Here is an 11,220-nt window from a genome sequence, read left to right as displayed (position 1 = left end):
GACAGTCGCACTTCAATTGCCGTCTAAGTTATCACTTCACTGAAGCTAATGACTCTTGATGCAATACAGACGAGAGCCTCTCAGTTTAGCTTAATAATGCTAGACAAGGACCCTGCCTGGCACAACTTTAGCAGTCATTGGAGCTTTGGGTACCGTGTAGTTCAGTACCGCCTAGGACAAGCTAGGAACCAGAGCTCCCAATAAATACAAAAGCATCAGCCGTTTGGTCGTGGACGGGTGAGAGTCCTGACACTTCAGACTGAGAAGTAAGAGGCCGGTGCTGTGTCGGCGGGGCCCGCACGGTGAGCCCAGAGAAGAACGCGGGTCTCGGGCCCAGGGCCCGGCCGCGAGGCTCCTTCCACCGCGGGGCTGCGGCCGGGCCCTGCCGGGGCACGGAGGGGCGGGCCGGGGCGGCGCCTCGGCGCTCTCCGGTCCGCGGCGCGCCGGGGGGAGGCGGCGGCGGATCCGGGCCCGGCGGAGGCGGAAGGGGCGGGCGGCCGCGGCCTGACTCTGCGGGACGCGCGATGCTGGTGAGCGCGGGGAGGGCGCGCCGCTGTGGCGCAGCGAGGCCGGCGGGGAGGCCGGGACGGGCCGGCAGGGGGGAGGCCGGCAGGGAGGGAGGCCCCGCCGGGCCGAGCCGGGTCGAGGCGGAGCGGGGCCCGGCCACGAGCCACGCCGCGGGGAGCAGCGGCAGGGGAGGCCGGGCCCGGCCGCCTTTCTTCTCCCCGGCGCGCAGCGAGGAAGGGAGGCAGGGAGGCGGCGGCGCGGGGATCCGGCCTCCGGGCCGGGCCGGGACGGGCGGGGAGGCCTCGGGCTGGGCGCTGAAATGCGCGGAGCCGGCGGCGGGGAGCTGCGGGGACCGGGCCGCCCCGCCGGGCCCTCCTGCAGGCCCCGGCCGTGCCGTGCTGGGCTCGGCCCAGGCCTCCGCTCGCTCGTCCCGAAGCCCTTTGGGCTCCTCCTGCGAGCTGCCCCGCCGCGGTTTTCCAGCGTTCAGCCGCCTTCTCCTCGGTCCTCGCCGCGCAACCTGCTCTCGCCGTGCCCCAGCCCAGCCGTCCCGCAGCCATAGCGGCGCCCGCGGCTGCCCAGGAGCTGTTGGCTGTGCCCAGAGAAACCCTGCTGTGTCCCCAGCGCCGTGGTGTCTCCCTCGGAGTGCTTCCCTCCTTATCACCTTCCCCAGGTCCCCTTGCAGTCAAGGACTGTGTGCTGGACTTTCCCTTGTTACCTCCTGCTGTTGTGGTGCTCCCAGGGAGGGTGCCCCTCAGATAACCTTTTATCTGTTTGCTTGTTTATGTATTTATTGCCTCCATCCGGATGGCTAGTCCTGCAGTCTTTTGCCATTGCAACTAATCACCTCATTCATCTCCCAGTAACTTTGTCTGCCACTGAAAGCTGACTGTGTCCTCACTGGGATACTTTCCAATCCTTCTTATTTCCTCTTACCTATATTCCTTAATCATCATTGTTCCCGTATTGCTTTTCCTCTTTCAGTTTTCTTCCCCTCAGTAACTGTTCCTGCACCATGATTTTTTGCTCTTCTGATCTTATTTTCCTGTCATTAAAACCTTCCTTCTGATCTCACCTAATACTCTTTCCCTTTGACATATTCCTTTCCTTTGTAGACTCTCATGCTGTCTCCCCCACTTTGTATTTAAATCCTCCAGCTGTGCCTTTGAGGAGAAAGGAATTTAACCCTAGATTATCTGTACACTTGTCAGTAAGCACTAGGAGGACACAGATTACTTACTTGTTTTACCTCTTTTGTTCTCGTTTGTTTGTTACTGGCTTCCTTAACAACCTTGTTCTCCTATATAGTGTTCATATATAGTCACGTGTCTTCACCCTAATACACACATACCCTAATGCTAGTCTAGAAAAAACTTCTGTCATAGGCCGTTCCTCTCGGTCCTGCCAAAAGGCTCTCCATGGGGACCAGAGATATCCAGTGTTTGTGTGCCTTAAATTAGGCCAAATATTGTTTGTAGTACTGTACTGTGAGTTGGTACTTGGTTGATATGGTGTGCATTTGGGAAGCATTTGCTTTGGGGAAGTGGTAAGATACTTCTTAAGTACCACAGTATGTAGTTTTGACCCCAGATATGCTTGCAGTGAACAGCTGCAATGTTGTGTGGTGATACTTAGGAGTCTGTGTTGCACTTAAACTTGGTGTGTCTGCTGGCGACTACTGGAAAACAGGCTTTTCCCTCTGCTTTGTGATTTCCCTGTTTCTCAGTATTTTTTGCCAAATTTTTTATTTTATGTCTGTCTCAATTGCTTTGGTTAAGACTGGTTACGTTTCATGATCGTACTGTCGTAATATATTTGAGGTGCGATTTAAACACCGAATATAGCTGCCCCAGGGAGGTGTGGTGAATACGTTGAATCTTGGGAGTACTTTGTACAACTAACTTTAGAAACCAGGTTTGGTGTCTAATGTTAACAGCTTGTTCTTGTTTTTCTCAACTGCGTACACACAAATCCTAGTAACTTGACAACATCTCAAAGCAACTGAACTAGGCTTCTGATCTGAACTACCCCTCTAGAGGAAACTTTTTCGATTTGTTGATCCAGGGATCATATAGAGAATGGTTTCATAGTTTAGGCACCTTAATTAGGCAATACTCACCCCATTGCTCGATTGACAAAACAGTTGCACTGCTTTAACTAAATTACTCTCCTTTTACCACAGTCCTTTTCCAGTGGTTTAAACTTGCCTTATACTTTGGGCCTGTTATTTAAACTATGGGCAAAAGAAAATTGCATTGCTCTGATTTAAATCATTTTAAGCTAAATTGATGTACACCCTTAGTTGGATACTGATTTGAGGGTAGGTTTCTAGAATTTAGCTTATTCTCAGTCTTGGGGTAATGTCTTACATTCTAGCTATGCTGTTATGAAGATAATACTGGGTCCTTTGAGGAAGTTATCTCAGATATTCAGCTTAAAAAGTGTTTTCTTACAATTTATATGTGAAGGTCTCTGAATACTGCTTTTCATCTGTTATCTTTGTCAAGTAGAGTCTAGTTTTGCATAGTCACACTTATTTCAGTAGAGCCCAGTTTAATGATGAGTCACATCCTGGGTGTCAGTTGTTATGTGGATTGGGTATACCTGGAGTTTTCTGACACTGAAACTTTTTTTTCTAATTTTCCTAGCAGAAGAAGCAGCTTTAAAGATGTTTCACTTGCTGTTATACCACTTTTAACATCCAAAGTATGCATCGTGAATGTGAAGACTGAGGATTGCCAGTATGCTATAGGTGGATAATGATGTCATGTGTACTATACTTTTCAACCAGGATTTTCTAACTCGCTGAGGGCAGAAGCAGATTAAAGTGTAAAGTGGTTGGATCATGTCCGTGCCGCTGTACTTACCATGTTGTCTTAACCTGGTTTGCCTGCTCTGAGGGGAAGGGGCAGGTGTTGAACTTCAGCAGGTCTGTGTCGGGAGGACGTGCATGGGCAGCACCAGCAGTGTCTAGGTTAGTACAGTCTTCGTGCTCCACAGAGCTCGAAGGAAGATTGAGCATGGAAACCTTGGAAGTTCAGCTGTTATGTTAACTTGTAGCCTTACTTGGATGTTCTTTGTGTGCTTTAGGAATGCTTGAACCTGTTTTAAACTGACTACGTATGTACTAGCATTGTTTTCTTTGGAAAGAGCAAACTCATAAACTTCCTAATTATTGTATTTTTTTCAAGGTAATCTCCATGTAAGGAAATGGTTGTTGGAACCAACATTTAGAGGCCTAGGTAAAAGTTGTAACCTCTATAGGGTGCAAGCAAATTTTTAAAATTTGTTGTTGAGACCACTGAGTTTCTCTTACTTGCTAAAGAGGAACATTGATTAAGGAAGAGACAAGAAAATCAAGAAAATTTAATGGTTGGAAAATTAAAGAGAGCTGTAAAACATACCTTCATTTGGATTTTTTTTAAGTCACTTGCAATTTTATTATAAGAGAGTTTTTAAATGGAAGAACTACTACAGATTGACTGTTGACGGTTCTACAAGAATGCAGTTCCAGCCTTTTACAGACAGGATTAAATAACGTGGTAATAAAGCTGTCCTGACCTGATACGCACCACTATGGTGCAGTAACTTACAGCCTTACTTTAATGTAACTACAGGGTTGGAACACTGTTAGATTTGAACACTTTCTGCATTACGAGTAGATATATGAGGTTTTAATCGGGGATTAGTTGCAGTGCAGCTTGTGGGAAAACACTGTTTTAGGACATAATCTATGTTCCAGTGGGTAATTTTCAGAGTTCTCTTTTTACCCACAGAACCTCTGATGTTACAAAGTCACAACAGTGACATCACGTTGTGATGTGACCTCTTCTTATAAATGACGCTGGTCAAGGTCAAATATATGCAATTTTTAACCAAATATTTATTACATTCCCCTTTATTTAATGTAACAATTCTCAAGTCATTCTTTATCTAAGAACCTTGAAAAAATGGCAAAAAAAAAAAATGAAGCTACTGTGAAAATAAGAAAATAATGACTCCACTTTGTGGTTCAGGAAACTGATAGAGAATCATATCCTGTGGCAACTTTGTGCAAGAGTTGGGATTTCTGATTTCTTGTATTTTATTCTAAAGATGGCCTTACCTTTCTCGAACAAACAGTATAATTTTGATGTGGTGCTCTTCCAAAAACTAACACAAAAAAGAGGAGATTGATCTTTTTTTTCTTTCCTTTTTTTTTTTTTTTTCTTCTTTCCCTTTGATTATTCTGGCTTTGCAGTCAGGAGGTTCGCTGTTGTAGGTTGGTCTGGCAGGTATGAGGCATTGCTTGAAATCACTACTAAGAACAAAGGATCAAATACATATTTTCTCTGTAAGATCTTCCTAGTTGTGCAGTAGGTTCCAATAGCACTTCAATACCCTTGACATCTGTTTTTTATTAAATTAGAAATACCGAGAGGTGGTATAAAATGCTTGTTGACCTTGGTTTCATTAGATTGGCTCTGGTTAATGTTGCTTTATGTCTCAGACTTCATGTTACTGTGAAGGAGAAACTGAAACTTTTTTATCCTCGCACAGGACACTGAGGATTGAAGGCTTTTGCCACGTGGGCAGCTTCTCGCTCTGCTCTGGTAATGTAGTGATATTTGGAAAACAGAGATGTGCTTCTCTTCTCCCGTTTTCGTGAAGGTACTGGTCGCCTCAGTTGTTTGAGTCATTAGCATACAAGGTAGACAAAAATTAGTGCCAGGATCCTTTTTAAAAATAAAGCAGGAAGGTATGAGAATTTGGGTTGTTAGGAATTGAATTTCAGCCATAGCTGAACTCGAGAACCTCTTGTTTGTATTTTTAATTTGCAGCTGATGTAACTTGGCTTTTTATTGTTGTGTGTTTAAGGTTGGACAATGTCTTGATGCTGATTGGAATTCAGAAACGAGGCTAATGGTGTGACCTTAGTTCACCCTGCTTTGCTCTGTAATTTAAACTTAATTTCATATGTAAATTTGCAAGCTCCTCTAGTGTCACAGCAGTGGAAACTATCATCTGGAAATTTTATCTTAAGTTTGGAGGACTTAATTTCAGATAGGGGAAGAAGAAGGGTTATAGGGAAACTGTTTTTGTTTTGTTAGGCACTAGTCTTTCCATATTGCTTTTCGTGGTAATAATGTCACAGGCAAATGTTTTGCTTGCTTCTGGGTAGTCAAGGGAGATTTTTTTTTTTTTCACCGTACAATTTAAAACAATCTTCTTAAGAAAATGCAGATATTTTTCAAAGAGTCTGTTCTCTTACTGCCCAGGTATTTTTCCAAAGTTTTGCTGTCTCTGAAAGTGTGCCTTTGTGAAAGTGCCATCATTAAGAGGAGTAGCAAAACACCCAAATGTATGTGCTTAAGCAAATTAATTAAAATTGATTTTGTTAAAGCTAAGCCTGTACTAGTACCAAAGACTTCATGGTGTGAGCTAAATCAACAAGAAGTGGGATTTAAGTGTGGCTGTTAGCGGTGCGCAACAATTTTAACTTCTACAAAGTTAAACTGTTTCACTTCTGTACCAGCCATACCTGTTGCAGTTATTGGGAGTCAAAACTGATTAAAAAATAGCTCAAGACAATGCTGAATTTATATGGAACTCCCTTTTTGTACAGTAAAAATTCTTTGCTATGAGGAGATTAGATTTAGGGTTTTCACAGTTCAGATAAGTTGTTTGAACCAGAAAAATCATGTATGAATCCCTTTTTAGGCTTTAATGAGAGCATTCTCAGTCTTTTTCTTGCTGTCTCTGGAAGTAAGTAGCTATGCCTTGTCAATTTCTAGGCACCTGGAATGAACTAAACAGGAACTTGACTCTTTTTTGTGAACAGCGTTCACAGCACTGTACACTGTTGGAAATGTGCATTGCTAGCAGATACATCAGTGCACATAACGTGGACTTAAGGTTAGGCGGAATTCAAATGTAGAATGTAAGCCTGAATGGGAGGGGAAAATGAATGGGGGGAACATCTTTTTCACAGCAGTGTTTTTTGTCACATGCAGGAAATAAACGCAAGTAATTGCAATGTTCTTTCATTTTGTTGACTATTGTAACTATATGAGTTGGAATTCTCATTGCTTCTGAATGAAAGATTAGTAGGAAGGTTAACGTAGGAGGAAGCTTTTCAGTATTTAAGCCATGCACTTGTGATATATTTGGTCATCTGAAAACTTCAGACTGTTGTAAGACAAATTAGTGTGGCCATAATTATTTTTAAACTGAACTTACAAGCTGCATTACTTTGATTAGATGAGCTCTTGCAAAGGTAAAAAGATCAAAGGTGCTGTGAAATTAATAAGCTATTGGGAAGAGATTCTACCCTGAACTGGCCGACACTTCTTAACAGTAGCCCTTGCTAAAATTAGAGATAAGAATCACCACTGTCCAAGAGCAATGTGAAAACTTTGTATACAAACGTTATTACAAGTGAAAACTGCTATTTGACTCTTAACAGGTCAGTATGAAATCATTTGCTGTGGTGCACCAAATTCTGTTACATTAGAGAGGGATTTGTGTTGGCATTTAGAGACTCACCCTGAACCTTCTGACAGAGGGGATACTGTTACTGAAGTGGCCTTTCTGGGCCCAAGACTTGCTGGATGGAGATCTATAGGATCACCATAAAATCACCAAAAATAAATAGGATCACCAAAACCAGCTTATTCAGTTGGTTTCAGGTAAAGTTTTGATGGTAAGCAAGAGCTCTCAGGAAATCAGTTTATGTAAGAATTGGCTGTACAAGGTCATTAGGGTCTCTAGGCTGGCCCAAGATATTTCGGAGTTTCCAAAGTCTTCTGTGCTTGTTCGTGCTAAATTGAATTCGCTACAACTTCCCACTGCAGATTTTTCTTTGTAAGAAAAACAAGGTGCCTTATTCTGTCTTCTGTAAGCATGTTGAGTACCTAGGATTGTGGTTTTTTGACTTCTCCACCCTCGTTTCCCTTTGTTGCATCTTCCAGACTGATTCAAGAAATGTAATTTGATACATGTTGTCTGTCATGGCATGTGTGTGTTAGAATATTTTAATGTTTCTCTTCTGGTATTGACGTAATTTTTGGAATAACCTATAACTTTTTTTTTTTCAGTTGTTGTGGTTTCATTTTGCTGGAGCACAGTGGAAATGTCTGCTGTAGACAGATTCTCCAGATTTTGATTAATTACACATTTGTAGTGTGTGTGAAGTGCTAAGGACACTATGCTTGTTCCTAGTCTTGCTGTAGGGATTGAGTTATTTTACATGTGTAAACTGCCTGCCTATTTTAGTGACCTAAAATACTTCTGGACAGAAATGTCAATACTATAAAATGTTGTATGCAGGACCATGGTTCAACTAAGCTATGTTACATTATAGTTTTGAGCTCAGAATGGTAACCTCCACTGAAGTCAGGTAAACACAAAATAATTCATTTGGAGGCACATGGTTATAGAAAATGTCTTTGAAGTCAAAAATTGTGAGTGCAAGTGATCATAGAGACAAAATAGAATTATTTCTCCTTCCTCTTTCCACCACATCAAATATTAATATGTGCCAGAGTGGAGGCTGTGTCCTATAGGATTTGAGATGTTTAACTTGAAAAAAAAAAAGTCCAAGAAACAGTTTATATAACTGTTAAAGACAGAAGTAAAAGGTGAAAGTGAAAAGAATTTTGTAAGTTTCTGTCCTCCCTCCACACAAGCCAATGCTTGTGTCTATTTCACAATGGAGATTCTGTCTTACCTCCCTCTACCTCTAGTTAATCTGTATATTGTTCTCAGCTCTGTGCTTTGCATTTTCATGTCTTTACAAGGAGTTTGTGCTTACGTGACTTCAAAAGGAGTCCTAAGACTTCTTTGTAGGATTTTGCAACGTCCTATCTGTGGAACTGCCCATGTTTGGTAAGAGGGATATAAGAATAATAAATTGACAGCTTTGGTTATGAGAGGGGTTTGGCTTATTTTTTGTTAAGTTTAGCCTTGGTGTAAAGCAATAGATGTGCATGTGGATGCTTATTGTAAGGCAAAGCCTTGCCAAGTAGTTTGATGTGGTAATACTTCAGGGTCGCTTCAATTATTGTGATTTCAAGTTTATTGTAGCTAGAGTTAATATCTTAAATCATTTTTAAAATAAGTACAAGAGCAAGCAAATAACTACCATGTTAGAATAAAGGTAGTGTTTAATGTCCTTCTGATTGTGTCTTTTGAAAATACTTCGTATGTTGTTCAGCTGTATTGCGTATCCTGGGTAAATAAATAGTTGCCTCAGCTCAGTGTAGAGGTAGCAGAGACTCTAGGAGAGCAGAACTGGTTGGGAACCTTTTTGAGAGTTGCTGCTCTTCTTTTCAACAAACATCTGTTGAAATTCTGGATCAGACGTGCTGAAATAAAACAGGGCAACAGGAGAGCAGGGTAAGATAAGACAGAAGTTGAGCTGGAAAAATGGGGATGAAAGAGGATGGCAAGAGGAATTTCACTTTGAATTTTTAAGTGTGTGGCTGTATTAAACTTACTACTTTTTCTTGTCTTTTGAAGCCAAAGATTAAATGTTTATTATGCTTTATCCTTTGAGCACAGAGGGCTGTTCTGTTGCTTTTAGTGGTTATTTAAGTGAATGTGGTCACTGCACCAATTTTTACCAACGATAACAAACTGTAGTGAGTGTCCAAATGAACTTGTGATGTACTTTTGTTACTGGCAAAATTTCTTTCATCTTTAGAAAATGAATTTGAGGTGTACAGGGGAAAACTTTGACTTCAGTATACGTTTGAAAAATTTGGAAACCTCAATAACGTTGAAGTCTTTGAACTTTAAGATATCAGAGTGGTCTCCCGCTCTGCTATGCGCTGGTGCAGCTGCACCTTGAGTACTGTGTTCAGTTTTGGGCACCACAGTGTGAGAAAGACATAAAGTTGTTAGAGAGTGTCCAAAGGAGGGCAACAAAGATGGTGAAGGGACTGGAGGGCAAGACGTATGAGGAGCGGCTGAGATGCCTTGGTTTGTTTAGCCCCAAGCAGAGCAGGCTGAGGGGAGGCCTCATGGCGGCCTGCAGCTCCCTCACGAGGGGAGTGGAGGGGCAGGCGCTGAGCTCTGCTCTCTGGGGACAGCGACAGGACCCGAGGGAACGGCATGGAGCTGGGACAGGGGAGGTTTGGGATGGATGTTTGGAAAAGGTTGTTCACTGAGTGGGTGTTTGGGCACTGGGACAGGCTTCCCAGGGAAATGGTCATGGCACCCAGCCTGATGGAGTTCAAGAAGTGTTTGGACAACGCTGTCAGACATGTGGTCTGATTTTTGGGTGGTCCTCTGGGGGCCCAGGAGTTGGACTTGATGATCCTTGTGGATTCCTTCCAACTAGGATTTTCTATGATGATTTTAGTGGCATTTGTTTCACCATAGCTTATTACTGGAATTAGACAAAGGTTGATTTAGAAATAGACAAGGGATTATTACTTAGACATGACTGAGTTTAGGTCCTGTCTCTTTACAGGTCTGATAGCTTTTTTTTTCTTTGTAAGTTCTTACTGAGTCAAGAAGCTATCAACTTTGAATTCTATCTGTACTTGTTTTTACTGTTATTGAAGTAAACTACCTTTAAATCTGTAGTTTAGAAATACATGGTTATAAGAGACAATGGGTGGTGCATAGGCTGTGTAGCTGTGAAGAAGAAAGCTGTTGTGTATTCAGACATCAAAATAAGGTAGCAACTCCAGCATATAGCTTGAGATGCTGTAGTCAGGTGTGTTTTATTGTGTTTTTTAGATAATCTCTGAAAATTAACCCTACTTTCTTTGTATAGGCCTCATTCAACATACGCGTTGTTTCCCTTATATGGGGTAGCTAAAAGAAAGTTTCTTAGGTCAGCAAAAACGAATGATGCCATTTTAAAGTGAGATTTCATGCCTTGCATATGAGGTGTGTTCCTCCTCCAGCCCCCAGTAACAGAAGAGGAGAATAACATTTCCCTCTGTCATTTGAGGGCATTGTTCTAAAGTTTGGGGAGAAATATTACTTCTTTTTGATGTTGGCATAGGCAGAAACGACAAGGTTATTTGACAGTCCTGTTTCAGTTATGTTGCTGGAAAGCAGGGTTAAGAAGTGGGCTGTTGAAAACTGTCATATTGCTGCATGAAGTTGTCTGTATCAGCTGGAAACTGCAGAAGTAATTTTTTATGTAATTGTCGCTGGTCCTGGAGACATAATGCAATCTGAATTCACTGGTCCAGAGCTACTGAGCAGGTGATGTAACTTGGGCAGGTAGTCCTGTCTGTGACCTGGTCATCAACAGTCCATTTGCTTTGTGGTTGAGCGAGAAGGTACAGTGACAGTCAGTTCAAGTCTGGCTTGTACATACTCCTGCTAACATCACTTCCAAAGGTGAGAAATCTTACTGATGAAAAGGTTATGACTTAAAGTTGAGCTTTCAATTCATCCGTAGCCATGTTTGGCTCTTGGGAGGGCACCTTGCTCTTGGAGGTTGCACATAGACTGAGCTCTGGGAAATGGTGGACTTCTAAACTCCTGTTCTTTGTTATGGTCTCTGCATTTATTACTGTTTTCTCTATCCCCCAAAGCAGTGAGGATTGCAGCTATGGATTTTTGTTGTTGTTTTTGTAAAATGCTGAAAGTCAGAGTATTGTATGATAGCAGGTGGCATGCATGGTGTCATGTTATGTAAGTTCTAAAAGCTGAAACCTTTTTAGCTAATGAGAGCTGTTGCAGAAGTGCTATAGATGTATTATTGTCCCTTCT

General features: G+C 42.4%; 1 protein-coding gene across 3 annotated transcripts in view; it reads left to right on the top strand.

The window, feature by feature from the left end:
- The first annotated feature begins 279 nt into the window (after positions 1 to 279).
- The window catches only part of CUL1 (cullin 1), a 49,431-nt gene continuing 38,490 nt past the window's right edge, over positions 280 to 11,220 (top strand). The window contains exons 1-2 of one of the 3 annotated variants that reach the window (XM_080581782.1): positions 505 to 530; positions 5,044 to 5,154. The gene's annotated coding sequence lies outside the window, so the exon portion shown is untranslated. Of the gene's footprint in view, positions 303 to 377; positions 531 to 5,043; positions 5,155 to 11,220 lie in introns of those variants that run through there. The other 2 variants (XM_080581783.1, XM_080581781.1) reach the window with 2 other exon arrangements.

The sequence above is a fragment of the Anser brachyrhynchus genome (assembly GCF_964034855.1).
Source record: "Anser brachyrhynchus genome assembly, chromosome: 2".
Taxonomy (NCBI): domain Eukaryota; kingdom Metazoa; phylum Chordata; class Aves; order Anseriformes; family Anatidae; genus Anser; species Anser brachyrhynchus.
The sequence above is the reverse complement of the archived record's forward strand: the minus strand, read 5'-3'. Positions and strand labels throughout refer to the sequence as shown.